The sequence below is a fragment of the Dermacentor albipictus genome, chromosome 2 (assembly GCF_038994185.2).
Source record: "Dermacentor albipictus isolate Rhodes 1998 colony chromosome 2, USDA_Dalb.pri_finalv2, whole genome shotgun sequence".
NCBI lineage: Eukaryota > Metazoa > Arthropoda > Arachnida > Ixodida > Ixodidae > Dermacentor > Dermacentor albipictus.
In genome coordinates this window covers 69,990,173-70,011,289 of record NC_091822.1, presented here as the reverse complement: position 1 = coordinate 70,011,289, position 21,117 = coordinate 69,990,173, and the positions used below count along the sequence as shown (strand labels likewise).

The window sequence follows — 21,117 nt, the reverse complement described above, 5'->3', positions numbered from 1 at the left end:
AAAGCATACAAGTTAACGAAGCAGCAGATATATACGGCTGCACCCTCATAACAGATGACAGTACGCTAACCAGACTAGGTAACAGCATAAGCTCCGACACATGCCCCGACCTGGCATACATCCGGGGAACAGACAAGGCGGTATGGGAAAACCTGCTGGAGAATCTGGGCAGCGATCACTACATCCTAAAAACGCAATTGGCAACCGGAAGAATAAAACGCAAATTGGCACCACCAAGGTGACAGATTGGAATGCCTTCAGGAAGGAATGCAAAACTGTAGAGGGAAACATTGAGTCCCTAGAAGGCTGGGGAAACAAGCTCAGGGAGGTGCTCGACAAGTACACCAAAGAAATAGAAAGAACAGAGGAAACACCTGAGGTGGACTCGCGACTACTCAGGCTACGGGAGATAGACGCGGACTCACTAAAAGATGGAAAAAACAAAGGTTAAACAGGAAGCTCAAAAAGCAGAGATAACCAAGGAGGCGGAGGAGTATGCGGCTCAGCTGACTAGGCAAAACTGGCAACAGTTTAGCGAGTCCCTAAACGGAACCCTTAGCACGGCAAAAACATGGCACATACTCAAGGCACTCCTGGACCCAACAAAAACAAAATCTGAAAGCAATAAGGCCATACGCCGCCTAGTACACCAATTCGAGGGACCGGACTCTGAACTGCTAGAACAGGTCAGAGTCAAATGTTTTGGACATGACAACCCGCCGGCCTACACACAACAATACAAAGGGAAAGAAAACGAGCTGCTGGACAGGCCAATCACAAAAGAAGAGGTGTACGCGGCCATAGAAGCGTAAAAAAGAATACAGCAGCGGGCGCGGACAAAATCAAAAATTCACTTATTCGAAACCTAGGGGACGAGCTGGTGGAAGAACTCACCACCTTCCTCAACCAACAGTGGGCTGCAGAAACGGTACCAGGGGAATGGAAACACGCCGTGATTGTAACGATCCCCAAACCAGGCAAAAAGCTGGAGATAACAAACTTAAGACCAATCTCCCTCACATCGTGCTTAGGCAAATTATATGAGAGGATAGTAACAAAAAGACTACAACATTACATGGAAGAAAACGAGCTATACCCCCAAAGTAAGTTCGGTTTCCGATCCAAGCTTTCGACACAGGATGTCCTTCTCCAAATTAAACATGAGGTTCTCAGCAACATACCATACAACAGAGAACACATTTTAATGGCACTAGACATAAAAGGAGCTTTTGACAATGTCAGCCACGCAGCAATCCTGGAAGGCCTTAACAGCGTAGCACGCCGATACGTCAAAGCCTTCCGCTCCTACAGAACAGCAACAATAGGTTTGGGAGAGATCCGATCGCAAAAATTCCCCACACCAAACAAGGGGACACCCCAAGGTTCAGTAATTTTCCCGATACTCTTTAACATCGCAATGATTGACCTAGGGCATAAACTAAGCAAAACCGAAGGCATACAACACGCCATATATGCAGATGACATCACCATCTGGGTCACTAAAGGCTCGCTGTGCCAAAAAGAAAGCTATCTGCAAGAAGCAGCCACTTGTCTGGAAGAATACGTCGGGGAAAGAGGCCTTGAGTGCTCAACGGAGAAATCAGAGCTCTTGAGAATTACACGCGGCAAGAAAAGCAAAGAAAGCCTTAACATGCGGCTAAAGGGGCAGCCGATACCGGAAAGCCAACAAATCAGGATCCTTGGAATGTGGGTGCTATCCAACCAGCGCTGCACCCACACGCTGAAAACACTCAAGCAGTCAACAACCCAAATAGCACGCATGATCACGCGGGTGTCACAAAAGAGATATGGGATGAAAGAAGGAGACACACTTAAGCTGGTTGGCAACCTGGTGGTCAGCAGGATCGCATACTCTCTTCCGTACTTCAACTGCACCAAGCAGGAAATACCAAAAGCAGGCACCATTTTGCGACAAAGCATACAAAATAGCACTTCACCTGCCGAACAATACATCGACAGAGAAACTAAAGGCACTTGGTTTAAGCAAGGCTTTCAAAGAAGTAAAAGAAGCCCAAAGTATCGCACAGCTCATGAGACTAGGCTAGGCTTCGCGGAATCAATCAAAGAAACCCAAAGAATGGAGGGGATTCCTGATGAATATCGGAAAACATACACTGTTAGCCCCCTACCCCAAAACATATACCCAAACCCCCACACGGCGCGAAGGGACGCAAGGGCGAAATATGTCGAAAAGTACCTGGCCACAAAAACACAACAGTATACACAGATGCTGCAGTATACGCCAAGAAAAGAGGCACATACATAGTAAAGACAGCTGCGATAGTAATAAGCCAGGACTACAAAGAGATCAGCAGCGCGTCACTGAAGGACTGCTCGGTAACGGAAGCTGAGGAAATAGCCGTAGCTCTAGCTGCAGTGGACGGCTACCGATCGGAAAGGTCTTTAACAATACTCACCGACTCGCATGCTACGTGTCGGAATTACATGAACGGCAGAATAGGACGCAGACCGCTTCACATCCTCCGCTCCTGCAGGGCTAACAACAAAGTCAGGCATACAGTTTTCTGGGTACCGGGACACGCTGGAATAGAAGGGAACCTAAGGGCGGACAAGGCAGCTCGAGCGCACACAAACCGAGCGGCCACATGCACCAACCCTGAGGAATCCATACCAGTCAACCAAAGCTACTCAGACGTTCTGAATTACTGTAAGGGGGTCCGAATCAAATACCCTACACCCCACAACAGCCTAAGTCAGCATGAAGCAACCTCTTGGAGGAGGCTGCAAACAGGAACATACCCAAATCTAAACGCACTAAGCAAGATGTTTCCCACCCATTGCCCCTGGTGTGGCGCCAAGCCCACCTTATATCACGTTACATGGGGATGCGTTCAGAATCAACAACTCCTTCAAATAAAAGACCAGAGTGCGGAGCAGTGGGAGAGGGTGCCCTCCAGCAGCGACCCGAAAGTCCAGCATCGACTACTAAGGCACGCTCACCGAGTAGCCACCCTCAGCAGTGCCCTGGAATAGGGGCGTCGACCCTGCGCAGATGGGGAAGAAGACCGTGAATACGGCCGACCACATCTGCCACCGCTAATCTCTAACCAATTAGAGCAAATAAAGTTCCTCCTCCTCCCTGAACTAGGCACTGCCAATGGATGCGCCGCCAACTCAAGTAACGATTCGAGTAGCACCACCCCCGTGAAGCAGACCCACGTAGCAGACTCACGTCAAGATCACGATCAAGATCGTGGTCGCGTTCCAGAAAACGCGTGAATTACGCCGATGTCGCCGGCAGCTCTGGGAGTGCCAGCGTCGGATCGGCAGAAGCGGTAGCCGTAAGAGCCCTCGAGAACAAGCTCCAAAATCAACAAAGCCTCATAGACAGGCTATTCCAAAGATTCAAAAAATATGAACATAGAAGCAAGCAAGCATCTACAACGCTAACCACGGAGGCAGATGATTCCGCGATTGAAGCTAGAGTTTAAAAGCACCTCCAGGGTTTTGAAGATGTCTTCACAAAGAACATCCTCGCCCTGATTGAAAACACCAGCAAGCCTATCGACGAGAAGATTGCCACTCTTAAGACCTAAGTCACTACCCTCGCAAATCAAATCGCCACTCTCACAAGCCAGGTCACTGGCCTAACAGCCCAGGTCCACAATTTCATAGCACACGCAACGAACAATTACGTCACCAAGTCCTACCTCGACAGCCTCACAACACCACCAAGCAGGGTAGAAAGAAGGCTCGCACGAACAGTCGCAATGCCTCCCGCTCGATCTCACCCAACCATGAAGCTGCCTGTGAAACTGAAGAGCCTAATGATGGCGACACCTAAAACCACAACAAGGAGCCCGCAAGAAACTCTGTGCATCTGGCAATGGAACTGGCGATCCTTCCGTCCCTGGTATGCAAACCTACAAGAACTCGTCAAACCGGACCACCCTGATGTAATTGCCCTACAGGAAACCAATACACACGACGTCCGATTTTAAGTATACATCGCTCATACACAAACTCAACGCACAGCTATCCTAACCAAGAAAACTCTCACAACGCAAGAACCCGAAATAGTAGACATCCTCATCGAGCACGCCCTATTGGAGATCATACCAGACCGAAAATGTAGCAAAGCCTCTTTACCGCCAGAATATAGAGCCTTCCTCTTGATCAACTCCCTGAATTCGACAACTTAGTCGGTGAACTCAGGAAATACACGAAAGGTCATCAAGTTGTCATAATGGGAGATTTCAACGCCTTACATACAGCATAGGCTTATGCAAACACCACCAAGAAGGGAGGCCCAGTGCACGACACTGCTCAACAACACAAGCTGACCCTCTGGAACGACCCACTGCAGGCCACGAGAGTCGGGAACAGTGTCTCCGGCGGCACAAACCCGGATCTTACGTTCACAGCCAACGTCCACTGGGCCGAGTGGAGGCGACTTTCGGAGACGCTAGGAAGCGACCACCACCCTATGCAACATGACATCGCACATAACCGGAAACCGACCAAGAGTGGAGTTGCTCGACTAAAGACTGGAAGTGCTTGAGAGACACCCTCAGCGGCAACACAATTGACGACATCGACCATAGGCTCAAGGGCCTTTTTATCACACCCAGAGCATCCAACTAAGTACCAACACCCCAGCAGTCAACCCGCATTTCCTTCAACTCTGGGAGGCCAAAACAAGCCTCATGAAGAGGTAGAAGAGACAAAAGCTCAATAGGAAACATAATCAAGGAATCGCCCTTCTCACCATAAAGACCCAAGATTACGTGGAGCATTTTAGCAGGCCAAATTCGCACACCTTTTTCTGACAGCATACAAGGGACACTCAGCACCAAAAAAACCTAGCGTCTCCTACGCGCTCTCTTAGATGCTCACACCAACACGCAACAGAGGCAAGATCTGCGCAGACTGATCCACAATCACGCTTCATCGGAGCATGATCTTCGTGAGCTTTAGCAAAAACTTAGCAGCGACAAGCCCACTTCATTAGCGAGCGGAAAGATGTACGAGGACGCACCGAACCCAGATCTCGATAGACCATTCACCCAGGCAGAGCTCTACGCAGCCTTAGCAAACACACTAGAAACACAAGTCCCGGCAAGGACAGAATAACTCATGAGCTCCTACGAAACCTCCCGCAATTTGCCACTACAGCACTGCTACAGTACTACAACGACTTCTGAGAGAAGGGGGACCTACTAGCAGCCTGGAAACATTCGGAGGTCACCATGATCCCCAAACCCAACAAACCCCTTCGCATCGAAAACCTCCACCCCATTTTCCTCCCATCCTGCGTGCGCAGACTCCTCGAGCACATGGTGCACGACCGGTTAACACCATACCTCGAGGACAACGGACACTTGCCGCACACCATGTTCGGATTCCGACAGCATCTGTCCACGCAGGACCTACTCCTGCTCCTCAAAGAAAACTTGCTTGGTTACCTCGATCACAGACGAAAATTGTCAATCCTGGCAATCGACGTAAAGCGCACATTCGACAACGTGAGCCCCAAAGTCATTCTCCGCCACATCGAAGTTGCAGGCTGGGGAGCCCGGATCTACAACTACCATCAGCTTTTTGACACACTGAACAGCAACAGTAGGCGTCTGCAACCTCCGCAGCGATAAATTTCGGCTACCGAACAAAGGAACCCCAGAAGGATCAGCTATTTCACCCCTCCTTCTTAAATATCGCAATGATCAAGCTACCGAAACAACTGAACGCCATCCCAAACCTATGCCGTGCCTTTTACGCCGACGACATCACGTTCTGCACCAAAGCACCTACTCCTGGACAACAAGAACGCAATCTACAAGCCGTCGATACTATCGAAAGATACCTCCGAGGCTGCGGTCTTCAATGCGCATTCGAAAAGTCGGAGCTTCTCGTCCTGAGAGCACGGACACGAGGAAGACCACCCGGTTATATCGAACCCGATCCTACGTCTCGCTCAACGGAACCAAGATCCCTACAGTCGGCTCTCTTCGCGTACTCGGACTTCACATCCACAAGGACAGATCAGGGGCGGCCACTCTCCCGCGTCTCCAATGCAAAATGTCACAAGTTAGGCATCTCGTCAAGACGATCACAAACCAAAAAAAGCGGACGCAAGGAGCACGACACACTAAGCATAATTCAAGCTCTTCTAACTAGCCGTATCACCTACGGAACTCCCTACTTGACGCTGAAGCCGGCTGAAATCAAGATACTCAAAGTTGTGATTCGAAAGGCAATCAAAGTACCCTTGACCCTCCCTACCCTTGGCAGTAAACGGAGAAACTACTCAAGCTCGGCGTCCACAATACGTGGGAATAGCTTGTCGAGGCTCATAAAATCAGCCAACTAAAGCGACTCAAGCTCACCCCCACCTGACGTGCAGTTTTACGCTACCTCAACTACAGTGAAAGCTACATTGCAGACAGAGACCAGAAAGCAAGAATCCCACCTGCAGTCCGGCACTGTATCTGCGTTGCGAGTATACCGCGCAATATGCACGCAACTTACCATCAGGAGCGTCAGCAAAGCAGAATCTGCGCATACAGCAAGAAATACGCGAGAGACCCTGATACGAGGTACAACGATGCTGCCCGGTATATTGAACGAAACGCCTTTGCCCTAAGCCTTGCGCATCACCAAGGCAAAGAACTCGCAGCTTTCACTATCCGAGCAAAAGCCCCCGAGACTGCACAGGAAATGGCAATCGCTCTGACAATAACTACTTGCCCTGAAGTAGTAGTAATCCTAACAGACTCCCAAGCAGCTGCTCGCAACTATCTAAAAGGACGCATATCAGAAACCACACTCAAAGTACTTCGAAATCACATCCCACGCGCCCCGCTCCCCGTTGACACCCACATCGACTGGTTTCCCGGCCATCAGCGAAAGGCAGGAAATGAGGCGGCACACGCTGCTGTCCGCGAGCATACCATCCGGGCTTTCTTGCCGTCCCACACTAGGCCGGCCACCAAGATTGATGACATCGCCCTAAAGTACTCAGAACTTCTGCAACACCATCGAGGCAGTAGAAGAACGTACGCTTCACCACACAGGAATCTGAGCAAAGAGGAAGAAGTCATCCTCCGCCGCCCACAGACAAACGCCTACGTACACAGAATAATCATGCACATACTATATCATACGCAGTACCCATACACATGTCCCTATTGCGACGTCCCAGAAACCCTGCAACACATTGTCCAGGATTGCCCACTACGTGACCCAACCGCAGACCCTACCTCACAAGCTCCACGAGACGACTCCAAAGAATGCCGCTCCATAGAAGCACAAGAAAAACGCCCTGACTCACCGCAGATTCATACAACTGAAACGTGGGAGGCCAAGTTTTTCTCTGATTACCTGAATTACCAACGCAGTCTCGTCGCCCGGGCCAAGGAGGCAGCCCAAGCCAGAGGGTTATTCGAATAAGGAATCAGCCCATCTAGGGTGAACGGGGTTCTGATTCGATTACCCTTTCAGAAAATAAACGTTCAGTCCCTCTTCATGCTACACATGGCCTGTGAAATTCCACGTTCCTTCGTCATTGAGCGGCAGTTTTCAGAAAAGCGATATGAAAAATGCCTTCAGTAGAACGGCGTAAGGAAAAAAAAACGTCCATAAATGGAGGTGCCGGGGTTTGAACCCGGGACTTCTCAGATGCGAAGCGAGCGCTCTACCACTGAGCTACACCCCCGAGACTGGTTGCTACGCTTCCGCTTCTGAATTTATACGGGCCATGGATGCTTAGCGTATGCTACTAAAGCTACGTATGCCGCATGTGTAAAGATGTGGTTGTGTCGAAGCACCGTGCATTCTTGAGGACAAATGGTGCTGAAAATGTTCACTCATGGCTTCTCGGAATACAGCGCGGCGTCGCGAGTATTGCCATCTCAGAGGTCACCATATAGAAAGTCGCAGCTGCCCGCTTACTGTGTATGCGAGTCGCACAAGACGTCTCGCTAGTATCGACAGTCACCGTTTTAATCCCTGATCACATTGGGTGTGAGTTGGAATACGTGACCGTTCTGTTCGTAGCTTGACATTTGTCCTGAAGGTACGTATGTGTATGTAATGAAAAGATTTTGCTTTGTTATGCCTGAATGATGACGAATGTCGCGGTGATATTGTTGCGGGGAAATAAACTAGGCAGAAACTATTTTCATGGTACATTTACGAGTATCGCAAGCACTAGCCAAATTGGAAAAGCCAGTCCGCGAGAAAAGATGATGACGATGATGGCCATATATTATGGCTCATGCCCCACACTGGGGTTTGCCAAGAAATGTGTGCGGAAACATTGACTTAATATTTTAGAGTATTCCACATTCGTTAAAAAAACACAGAAGGAAACAAATAATAAAATAACATTCGAAAGGTTATTCGTTTTGTTGATTATATGTAACCGCAAACGGCATCAAACATGTCCCTGTGGCTGACACCTATAACTGACGCACCGAAAGATAGTATTATTTCTTATGATAAGATTAACCCTAATTGAGCAAGTGGAATTTCTAGACGTCTTTATCTTAATAACTTGTATCAGCGACATAACAAAAAATAACATTCAGGGATTCTGTTTCTTGGCAGTATGGACACAGACCAGTCCTGCGTAAATATAGGTCTAATGGAGGGACACGACAGCACTGCATAGTAAATGTACAATGTACTCTTTTCTTGTCTTGGTAATCATTGCTTTCGGCATCTTTTACCAATACCAACCGCTTACATATGTTTCAAAAGAAAGTTATTCAAAATGTTGTGAATGCGCCACGACTAGAACACACTGAGTCGATCTTTAAGGCATTTGGTAAAACCCGCCTTACCTAGTTGTACGACATTTTACTCCAACGATGGTATAAAGCACGTGCTATGAAAAATAACTGTTTTATCTTACAGCTGTCCACATTAGAACGCAAAGAGCCTAAGGGCTCAACACGAATTAGTTTGAAATGGTTTGTACTTAAGACCTGTACTTATCATGGTAATCAAATGTTCTGCTACACTCTCCCGCATTTATTAAACAGAGAATCTGAATTGGTGCACATATAGCTAACAAGGCCAACTTTGTTGTCTTGTGTTGTTATCTGAAAAAGTTTTCACGATGTTTCTTTGTATGTTCTCGTGCACCACTGCAAAGCCTCTGTGGGGTGTTTCGGCATCGTCAAGCCTTCTCATTGGTCTTTTGCCGGCGCACCCAAAATCCGAATGATGTTATATAAACGTATTGTATTGTATTGTATAATCTCGTGATCACTACTTCTGATTGTCTTGATGGACATCACTGAATCTTCCGCGGAAACTGTAAATGCTGACATTCTGTACATGTTATTCATTATTCAATGACATCTCAATTAATTGAATATTTTCGATATCTAGTTGCTGTTATGTGTGCAGGCACAAGGCACGTCATCGTCTTCATCCAGTGACCGCTGTCGTCTTTTACGAGTGTCACGTAGAACAAACCCCCTGGTGGCAGAAGCGCAATCTCGGCGCGTGCAAGGAGCTGCATCAGAGGAAGGGTAGGAAAACTTCAGCCGCGAAACGTGGACGACGTCACGGGACAACAGGACAGAAGGCGTAGCAACACTTCCGAGTTCGATCTCGTTAGTGACGTAAGTAACTTGTTGAAGGACGTGATATAGGCCTGTGTGTCGAGAAAGCTGCCTTTGAGAAATCCCCACGAGACGGGATGGGGACCAAAGCGTGTCTCGCCACGGCACTGCCGTCGTAAGGGCGCTTCTCGTTTTGTTGAGAAGCAGACAGCCGTAGGAGCAAGCTACCCACGTCTACCCACCCACGTCCAGACAAAGGTTAAAGGGGGAGTAACCAGCAATATCGTGAAGGGAAGAATTGTAGGCGAATGTAACATATGGTAAGGCAAGTTTACAATCACAGTCGTCAGCCGACACGTACTCGGAAAGCAATTCAGTGAGTGTGCCGTACAAGCTTTTGGTAAGCCCGTCAGTCTGCGCATGACAGGATGTGGTTAGCATGTGGTGGGTGGAGCAGCAGCGCAGAATATCGTTGACGACTTTCAAAAGGAAGGTACAGCCTCTGTCAATCAGTAGTTGATGCGGGGCACCATGCACTAAAACCACGTCACGGAGGAGGAATTCCGCCATGTCTGCAGCGCAGCTCGTTGGTAGCGCTCGACATTGCGCAGGGCGTCGCGTAATCGGTAGCGGCGGCAACCCACTCGTTTCTAGATGCGTATGTTGGAAAAAGACCGAGAAGGTCCAAGCCGACCCGGAAGCAGGCCTCAGTTGGGACGTCGATGGCTACAGATAACCAGCAAGGAGCATAGACGGTTTCTAGCGGCGCTGAGAGAGCTCGCAGCCACTGACGTAACGCCGCACTGAGCGGGCAAGGCCACGGCAATAGAAGTGGTGGCGCACGCAGTCGTATGTGCGAGACGCACCAAGGCATGGAGGAAGGAAACAAGAGGAGGGAGCATACCACAACGCGACTGAAGCCGAAATATGCTGGGCCAGTGGTGACCCAACACGTGAAAGCAGGTCAAAGTGCGTGGTTGGTTTTAGTGTTCCCGCTCCGCGGGCAGAGCCACGATAGGGCAACTGAACACGCGCGCACCGAATAAAAACTACTGGCATAGCTACCGGGAACCAAACGTGTCAGCAAATGTCGATTCTTGCTACGAGATCTCGGCGCAACAGGTCACGTGTTGGGCCATCACTGTGGCTTCACGGTGCGTTCGCTTTCCAAGGCTGGCTGCGTTACGCAATGTTCCCTCCTATATTTTCCTTCCTCCATGCTCCAATGTGACCAGCAGTTGGGCGTGGTGGAGCTCGCGGAGAACTGTGGGGCGCAGATAGACGAGTTGGTACGACCAGCAGGAAGTCGGGACAATCAGGGCACACATTACCCCGATATAAGATGCTGTTCTTGAGGTGAACATGCGCACGAAGGCCTCTCTGGGTGATGACTCGAGGCGCTCTATAAGCAGTCTCAAGTTGGCACCACAACGACGCTGCCCATCACCGATGTGTAGAATCTGAGAAACGAAAAATACGCATTCGGTCATTTCGCTGTCTTAAGGGTGGGTCGGCCACCGAATAAACAAAGGGGGTCATAGTGCAACCATCCTGTCTTGTAGGCAACCGAGTACGAGTATTCTTGTCCATAGGTCCAAGCGCCCAAGGCGCGAGTCGGCATGTAGGATATCCTTAATTCGTGAGCATTTGGCGAGTACTCCAGCCCCAACACGCGAAAAGTGAACACAGAGAAGAACAGTAAGTTGCCTCGCTACGACTGCAAAAGTTTTTACGAATTGTCGAAAATAAGAGAGTTGCCGAACGAAGCTCCGAACATCTTAGGCAGACCTTGGGAGAGGGAAGTCGTTCCCAGCTCAGATTCTTTCCAGGTCGGACTGTATTCCGGTAGCGTCCACAAGATGCCTAAGGATAGCAATTCTACGGCATCGATAACGGCATCGAATTCAACTGCAGTCAGGCTCCGCGAAAGACATAGAGAACCGCCGAAAGGCGGTCAAGGTGTGTGTTGAACATAAGTGAAAACCCAGTAACACAGGCATGTGGAATACTTGAAGCAATGGAGGGTTTATAATTCGTGCGGATGTGGCTGGGACTTGGCACTGCCAAAACGTCATGACCTTAACGGGTAAAACATGTGAAGTGTGAAAAACGCTGTTATCGCCCGGTCCATGGCGTCTACAGCAGGAGCGTAGCAGAAAAAAGACGGCGCGAGAAAGTTGTTTGGACCTTTCCATTGCGCCGTCATAATACCGATGAGGATAGCAATAGGGGCTTGTTGGTACGGCATATCTTATTTTGTTATAGCACAAGCTTGACAAGGACAAAAGAAGGCACATCAGACACACACAGCGCTGTGTGTTTCTGATGTGCCTTTTTTTTTGTCCTTGTCAAGCTTGCGCTATAACAAAATAAGATATGTCATAATACCCTCTCGACTACTGTAACTATCCGTGCCCCAACCCCACGCAACAGCATTGGAGAAGCTTCAGCACTTACCTTTGTAATAACGCAACGCAGCGTTATTACAACGCAGCGTGTCAACGCAGCGTTGTCAACGCAGCGTGGACATCGACTCTGGACGGGCTCCAAAAAAAGGCCACCACCCCACCATTACCTAGCAGCCTCAGCTAAGGATGAAGGGGGGGGGGGGGGGGGGGCATCCAATGCTACCAAACAACGACGGCGACCTTGCATTCGCAGGTTGCTTTCCTGTCGCATATGCCCAACCTTTGGGCTTCGGAGGCAGGGTTACGGCTTAGTGTTGTGACGTTCTATCGCAACAGATCCGACGATTATGATTTGCTGTAGGGAGGACGACGGTATTGAAAGCGGCGACTTTTCGAGTAGTGGGACAGAGGGTCCTGATGGGAACTCGGACGTTTCCTGCTACATGAGTGGGGGGGGGGGGGGGGGGGGGCTTCCGTAACTGAAGCCGTGTAACTAAGCCAATAGACCATTTTTTCCTTTTGTCTTATAACCTGACGTAGCAGTCGACTGGCTTGGTGGATTCATTGCCCAAACGCCACCCTAAGGCAAACAAACTGGTGGCTGTGGTGGGATAAAAATGGCAGTTCTCACGACCTGGGTTCGGCGGATCTGTGTACGTGGCTCCGGGAGACACGAACTTCGAAGATCGAGGGAAACTACGGGTTGAAGTGTGGCCTCTGCAGATCCGGGATCAGCAGACCTCCTCTTCGTGGTGAAGGGAGGCACAACCGTCGCAGTGGGCTTTTGCGGCACAACCGGGGGCTTTTGCGACATTTGGCCCATAAAAATTCGGAAGAACTCATGGTAGTTCGGAACTCATGGTAATTCGGAAGAGCTCATGGTAGTCACCAACCACCATGCCAATTGTTGGCTCGCTTCGTTAAAAGAGAATGCAGAAACTCTATTAAAGTTTTCTAAGCAAGCATACGCGCTTATTTAAATTGGCCCACCTCCAAATTTGCTTGGCCCACCCCCAGATTTCAAGTTCGCCCACCTCCGAATTTCATTTGCATCCCCCCACCTCTATTCAATTTGGTGCAGCCCCAAATTACAAGTTGACCCACCAATATATTTAAGTTGGTCCACACCAAAAGTTCAGTTCGCTCACTCTCAGATTTAAACTTGGCCTCACCCCCAAATTAAAGTGGGCCGATCCCTAAATTTGGCCCATGTCCAAATTGGAAGTTGAACCACCCCCAAATTTTTAAGTTGGCCCACCCTCTTACTTAAGTTGGCCCAGCTTCAAATTTCAGTTGGCGCACTCCACATTTCAAGTTGGCACACCTGCAAATTTCAAATTGGCCGACTTGAAAACTTCAAGCTGGCCGACCCCCAAATTTAAGTTGGCCTACACACCGAAATTTCAAGTTGGCCCACCCCCACATATCAGTCGGCCAACCTCCAGATTTCAGGTTGACCCAACCGCAAATTTCAAGTTGACTCACCCTCAAACTTAAGTTGGCCCACCTCTTCTATAAGCTTCCCCATGTATTTACTAACGAGCCCTGTGTATCTCTATGGCTATTCTCTATTCATTAATTTTTTTATTTAAATAGTTCTTTACCGTTTATAAAGCATCTACATAGATACTATTATAACGAATAAATGTCTTAAATTTGCAAATTTCGCATTTTTGTGCAGACACAAGGCATTACACTTATCGCGTGACGGGGCTGGAGTAGTCGCCAAAGAATGCTTATGCATTAGGGAGACTCTACATGCCGACTGGCCCACTTGGCCTTTGCACATACGTACAAGAGTACTCATACCCAATTACCTACAAGACAGCACGCTTGCACCATGACGCCATTTGTTTCCCCTCTCTATCCTGTGGCTGACCCACACTTAAGACAGTGAAATGATCGAATGCGTCATTTTCGTTTCTCAGATTCTACACATCGGTGATGGGCAGCGTCGTCGTGGTGCCAACTTGAGACTGCTCATAGAGCGCCTCGAGTCATCACCCAGAGAGGCCTTCGTGCTCATGTTCACCTCAAGGACAGCAACTTATATCGGCGTAGTGTGTGCCCTGATGGTCTCGACTTCCTGCTGGTCGTATCAACTCGTCTATCTGCGCCCCACAGTTCTCCTCGAGCTTCAAGACACCCCAACCGCCGGTCACCTTGGTGCATGGAGGAAGGAAAAATATAGAAGGGAGCATTATGTCACGCAGCCAGCCTTGGCAAGCGAACGCACCGTGAAGCCACAGTGATGGCCCAACACGTGACCTGTTGCGCCGAGATCTCGTAGCAAGAATCGAGATTTGCTGGGACGTTTGGTTCCCGGTAGCTATGCCAGTAGTTTTTATTCGGTGCGTGCGTGTTCAGTTGCCCTATCGTGGCTCTGCCCGCGGAGCGGGAACACTAAAACCAACCAGGCACTTTGACCTGATTTCACGTGTTGGGCCAGCACTCGCCCAGCATATTTCTGCTTCAGTCGCGTTGCGGTATGCTCCCTCCTCTTGTTTCCTTCCTCCATGCCTTGGTGCGTCTCGCACATACGACTGCGTGTGCCACCACTTCTATTGCCGTGGCCTTACCCGCTAAATGCGGCGTTACGTCAGTGGCAGCGAGCTCTCTCAACGCCGCTAGAAACTGCCCATGCTCCTTGCTGATTATTTGTAGCCATCGATGTCCCAATTGAGGCCTTCTTCCGTGTCGGCTTAGACCTTCTCGGTCTTTCTCCAACATATGCTTCTGGAAACTAGTGGGTTGCCGACGCTAGCGATTACACGACGTTCTGCGCAATGTCGAGCGCTTCCGACCAGCTGCGCTGCAGGTGTACCGGAATTTATCTTCCGTGACGCTGTTTATTGCATGGTGCGCCACATCAACCACTGAGGGACCGAGGCCGTACCTTCCTTTCTTTTGGAAAGCCATCAACGATATTCTGTGCTACTGCTCCACCCACCGCAAGCTAACCACATCGTGCCATCCGCATACTAACGGGCTTACCGAGCGCTTGAACCGGACACTCGCCGAAATGCTGTCAAGTACGTGTCGGCCGACCATTGTCATTGGGGCCTTGCCTTGCCATATGTGACATTCGCCTGCAATTCTACCCTGCACGATATTGCTGGTTATTCCCTCTGTTATATTTTGACTGGACGTGGGAAAATTTGCCGTTTGATACGTTCCTCCCTTTAGCTACAGCCTCGGCCAGTGAATATACACGCAAAGCTGCCCCGCTGACCATGCGTGTTAGCTTGCTCTTACTGCTTTCTACTTTTCAACCAAACCAGAAGCGCCCTTACGACTGCAATGCCGTTGCGACGCACGTTTTTCCCTGGGTATACCTCCATCCTTCGTTGGTCCCCAAGCCGTCGTGACGGATTTCTCAAAAGTTTATTTTTCGACGCACAGGCCATTATCATGTCCTTCAATAAATTGCCTACGTCACGTACTACATCGAACCCGGAAGTATCGCTACGTCTTCTGACCTGTTGTCCCGTGACGTCCTCCACGTTTCGCGGTTGAATGTTTACTACCCTTCCTCTGAGGCGGCACCTTAGACGTGCCGACATCGCGCTTCTGCCACTAGGGGGTTCTGGTACTTGACACTCGTAGAAGAAGAGAGCGGCCACTGGATGAAGAAGACGACGTGCCATGTGCTTACGTGGACTGGCTACACAGGTCTGGTCTTGCGTGTTCCCCTCTATGTCATTTCTGCAGAGAACCGGAAACCATTGATCATTTTTATTAACTTACCGCCAATTCGCAACCCAGAGAGAGAAATACTACGAAATTCCATTCCTAAAATTAGGCATTGCTACAAATGCTGAAAACCTTCTCTCCTTTGGGGCAGATGGTTTGGGCTTTAGCCACAGGAACGTATTCAGGGCCGTATACAACATCCTTGGTAACACAAGGACAATACCTAGTTAATTTACTGATTTATTAACAGCGGAGCTGTTTAAGCTTTCAGTTCCGCCGTGGAGCGTAACCACTAAACTGCGCCCAGCTGCGCGCCGCCTCGCGTTGTCTAGCAACAACCTGCGAGAGTACCGAGCCACGTAACCTGCTCGCACCCCACGCGCGTAGGCCAGAGTCGTGACCTCACAGGTGAGTGAAAGCTCGGAACATCCGGCGCGGCGACACACCTCTCGCCTCCTCTACTCCGAGCGTACTTGCTTGCGCCGTGGGAAGACCGAAGAAAGTCCGAACGCCCGCAGAAGCGGCTTACAAGGAAAGGCGCCTCTACTGCCAAGAGAGAAGCAACGCTTCGCCGCCGAGCTGATCCGGAACACCGCGCCGAACTTGCGGCTCCGAACGCTCGACGTCGCCGACAAAGCGATCCCGGCCTACGACTGCTCGAAAATATCAAGCGTCAAGCCCGCGGAGACAACAACCTAGCCAAACCTAGCATAACCTAGAAACAACTTGGGCAAGCCTACCATAACCTCGCAATACCTAGAAACGACTAAGCCAAGCCCAGCAACAACTTAGCAAAACCTACCATAGCCTCGCAAACCTACAAACAACTTAGACAAGCCACGAAAAATCTTGGTGATCACGAGCTCCGCAGTTGACTCCAGCCTTGCACCACTTGTGCAAGCTGCACACTTTTATTTATTATTTTACAAGACCCAAACTTACGTTAATTTGATGATTTATTATTTATTATATTTTAAATTTCCAAAAAAACTTATTAATATTTATTGCCTTCAAGCGTGCTCTCCTTTCACAAGCGCCCATTTTCTTATAACCGTTTTCCGTGTAACCGCCAGCTTCATGGCCAATCCCCCATAGTGCGTACGCGCCATGGTATAGGAAGCAAGCAAGCAAGGCTTCAATCTTGGCTAGTGTTTGTGATACTTGTAAATGTAGCATTCAAATAGTTTATGCCTGGTTTATTTTCACGTAACAATATTATCTGCTACATTCGTCACCATTCAGGCATAAAAAAGCAAAATAGTTTCATCACATACGCATACGTACCTGCAGAACAAATATCAAGCTATGAACAGAACGGTCACGTATTCCAACTCCCATCCAATGTGATCAGGGATGACAAAGATGATTTTCAATACTAGCGAGACACCTCGTTGGACTCGGATACACAGTAAACGGGCAGCTGCGACTTCTTATAGGGTGACCTCCGAGATGGCAATAGTCGCAGCCCCGTGCCGTATTCCGAGAAGTCATGTCTGAACATTTTCAGCACCACTTGTCTTAAAGAATGCTCGGCCCTTGAAGACACAACCACGTCTCTACACATACGGCATAGGTAGCTTTGGTTGCATACGCTAAGCATCCGTGGCCCGTACAAATTCAGAAGCGGAGGCGTTTGAACCCACCCCGGGGGTGTAGCTCAGTGGTGGAGCGCTCGCTTCGCATGTGAGAAGTCCCGGGTTCAAACCCCGGCACCTCCATTTAAAGGTCTCTTTTTTTTTGCTTTGTGGTTCTACTAAAGGCATTTTTTATCATGCTTTCTAGAAAAGTGTCACCGAATGACGAAGGAATGCGGGATTTTGCAGGCCATGCATAGCAGGAAGAGTTACATTTTATTCATTACAGAGTAGAACACTGAGCTGAACTGAAAATATAGACGTCTGAAAAAAAATAAGAAGTCAGTTTTAAATTAGCAAGCAGTTGTGCCACAGACGCCGACTACAGGGGGGCTCAGCAGCGACCTGAGTCCCTCGCCCCACCCTTCCCGGCGATGCCGAAGAAGCCCTCCCAACGTCTGCTTCCGTGTCCCGATTTCTCGTTGCCAGACTTGAGTCGCCCTCATCTTCCAGCTGCCTTTTAAGCTGTTCTTTACGTCTGACTTGCTAAAATTTTCATTTTACTAAATCCGTGTTGTTGGCCCGGGCGTGCTCCGGTTTTTATCAATTCGTAATTTTCCTAATTTTTTGGCGAACGTCGATAATACACGGGAAAGAGCATTATAGGAATTTAGCAAACTAACCTTCACTTCCATTCGTATGGGCAGCTCCTACCAGGAAAATAATTATGCTGCTAAATATCCACGCTGCTTCCAACATTGCTCTTCGTGGTTTCACAGCGAAGGGGTCAGTGCGACTAGAAGCGTTGAAACGCGCTATATGGGTGTTTTACGGCGTCCTGTGAGAACCACATAGTTTTAGGAATGTTAACGGTAATACCTAGAAATATTTATTAAATTGTTTCGTTCATTACTAGCTAGATCTCAATTCCTAATTTATCTTCGTTTTTTTTTCCTGTTTAGCGGCGCAAATGAAGAGCTCACAAGAATTACTACGCTTGTCCGAAAGAAGCAAGCGTGGCAACAATTATATATTTTTAGAGAAAAGGGGCCATGTTACGCGTGCCGTGTACCGAAAGCTTCACAGGCGCATTTTATACGAACCACGGAGGAAGTTCTCCGAATCTTCTAAATGAACTCTGCACGGCACAATTAAGGATAACGTTCCGAGGCAATGGGAGGCATATTATGCGTGATGCGTGGCAACATTTTAAGGGCGTCATTTAGTTACAGCCCTTGCACGCAGGAACCACGCAGGAAGTTTGCCCAATGCTCTAAAATAACTCAGAATGGCACAAAACTAACGTTCTGCGTGATACGTCGGAACCTGTCAAGGGCGTCATTACAGCCTCTGCAAAAAAATCCTTAAACAAGTGCTCAAAAGTAAATATGAGCCATCTATCCCGGCGTCTCTAGAGAACTGTACGTCACACCAAGTTTACATATTGTGAAAACAGTGGGCATGTTAAGCGTAACGTGCAGAGAAAGGTTAGCCTGCCTGCATAATTATGAGCGTTGGAAATAAATACTATACCATCGTTCTCTCCTTACTTTCATGTGCAATATCAGGTTCACAATCGATTTACCCGGTGCCTTCGGTGACTTAAACAAGGTACATTGTTCGTATCTTGCGGCGATAAGGCGAATGGCTTGGGCAAGCTGTAGGAGAAGTAAGAAGTGCGTGGGTTAATGACAGCCTTCGCAGTTAATTATGCGTCCAAGCGGTAATGAGCGTTTTAGGAGGATTTTACGAACGGCGCAGAATTTAGCTCGCCATCCTGACAGCAATGCAACTTGCGCCAAGATCGAATTTGTTAAAAATAAGGAAAACTTTATCACCAATCAAAATACGAAGTTGAATGCGTGTTGTCAAATTCTAAAATTGCTTCAGCATTTGCTTGAAAGCCCCTGTTGGCCGTTATTCGCTGTTTCCGAGTGTTCCATGATATTTGTGCATGATACCAAGTTCACAATAAGTAAATACGTTGGTCATATGTGGCACGATGTTTGAAAATGGTATAACATTTCCGGCTTAATTGCAATTATTGAAAGTAATTACTGAACACTCGTTTTGTGCCTATTTTCATGCGTTCCACGAGGCAAGATAGACTTCCCCGAGGACGACCTCGACGAGCTAAACGAGTAGCTTGTTAAGTATTTGGATAAAACATGGGGGAGAACGTGTAGGCAATGTTCAGAGTATGTGTGTCAATTTCAACCTTTCCAGTAAATTTACGTGCAAATTCGGGAATGTTGGGGGAAGGTTTCATGGTTGATAACTAGGCAAACTTCAATGTGTGTCGTTCAATAACGGCGAAAGATTGAGAGCAATGTCTAGAGGAGATGTAAGAGTCAACGAGGTGGAATTTGGTGGATTGGGGCCCCGATAGGGGCTGATGATGCGCGTCGCATACGTTTGCGCAGCCGAGATAAATTTCCGCACACCGCGTGTAGTTACCGCTGCAGCTAAAGGCTATGCAGTGATTCCCGACGACCTTGTATGAAGTGACATGGCGTAAATTTCACAAAGGACAAGCGAAAATTATCTCCAAATCGTTCCGCCGCACGCGACGGTTCGCACAAGCCAGAGAGGAGGAAAGGCTCGCCGCAAGCCCCTTTCTTCCTCGCCCGATGAAAATGTCTAAATCGCTTAGATGACAATCGTAGTGCCTGGTATAGGCTCCAAAAACCGATTTTTTTCGTGCGTAACCATCCGCTCTCGAGCGATTATTCTTCACCCCTGCCGCTTGTCCGTTGTCACCGACAGCCTGGATGAGGAGCTAGTTTGTGACGTTACACACTGACACTGCTGCTGAGTAAAGCCTTAGCTGACTCGCACAGGTCCCGCCTTTAAATCGCGACATGAGAAACAGAAATTATGGATTATATACAGGATGAAGAGCACAGCATGAGAATTTTTTTCATTCGAGTAGGTATCGTAAGGTATGCGATATCTTATAATCACGATAATTACAGTTCGAAGTCAAGATTCGGGACTTTAAGAAAGGGTAAGTAGCTCGAACTTCTTCGATTGGCATTCGATATACACCCAGCAAACCGCCGCTCGCCGGCCCCCTCTGCCGCACGAAAACGGCTCCGAGACTCCGTCGAACAGCTGCGTTCTCTGGATTACACAATGTAACGTATGTCAGTCAACGGTGAGAACTGAACACATTTTTGTAGTGTTTTAATCCTTCTGAACGAATGTAAATACCAAAGAGCATTCTGAAACAGCTTCTTTTTCCTTAACTTTATGCAGAGCATGACGTTCACGACGAGAATTTGGCTGACGGTAAGCGTTTCTTCCGTGTGCTTCGTACGAAACTGAAAACGTCGTAACGCGTTCTTTAATTGGTGTTTTACTATGCTATACGACAGCCCTTATGTAACTACAGTACTGGTTCCGTTAGTTGACTTTACGTAACCTCCCTGCACGCATTGATGACTCAGAAAACCGTGCGCGTTGGAGAAGGAAAAAAAATAAAAACACTGTAGAGGCACAGACGCAGAAACTGAAAAAAGAAAAGTCTCGTGGAGATGCCGGGGTTCGAACCCGGGACTTCTCGCATGCAAAGCGAGCGCTCTACCTCTGAGCTACACCCCCTGTTTTTTTTTTGTTTATTACATGGAAAAGAAAACTGAAAGTGTATTACAAAGTGGACACAACTACACACTTAAAACTCAGGCAAACACACACATGCATCCAACAAGTGCATCCAGTCTGGCGGAGGTTCCTGCACAGCGTACACACTTCTTACATACGCAGCACTTTCGCGAAAAAAGGATTTTGTAGTTCGCGGGCTTTCGGCATGGCGATCGCTGAGTCTACTTCTCCACAGGCTATATAAACCAAGTACAATGAACATGTCATAGGGAGGACCACCTGTAA

General features: G+C 48.5%; 3 non-coding genes across 3 annotated transcripts; 1 reads left to right on the top strand and 2 right to left on the bottom strand.

Moving 5' to 3' along the window:
- Positions 1-7,624: 7,624 nt before the first annotated feature.
- Positions 7,625-7,696, bottom strand: TRNAA-CGC (transfer RNA alanine (anticodon CGC)). Its single transcript has one exon. It is a non-coding gene; the product is annotated as a tRNA-Ala (tRNA).
- Positions 7,697-17,301: 9,605 nt separating this feature from the next.
- On the top strand, positions 17,302-17,373 carry TRNAA-CGC (transfer RNA alanine (anticodon CGC)). Its single transcript has one exon. It is a non-coding gene; the product is annotated as a tRNA-Ala (tRNA).
- Positions 17,374-20,760: 3,387 nt separating this feature from the next.
- Positions 20,761-20,832, bottom strand: TRNAA-UGC (transfer RNA alanine (anticodon UGC)). The gene has a single exon. It is a non-coding gene; the product is annotated as a tRNA-Ala (tRNA).
- Between the last annotated feature and the right edge of the window lie 285 nt (positions 20,833-21,117).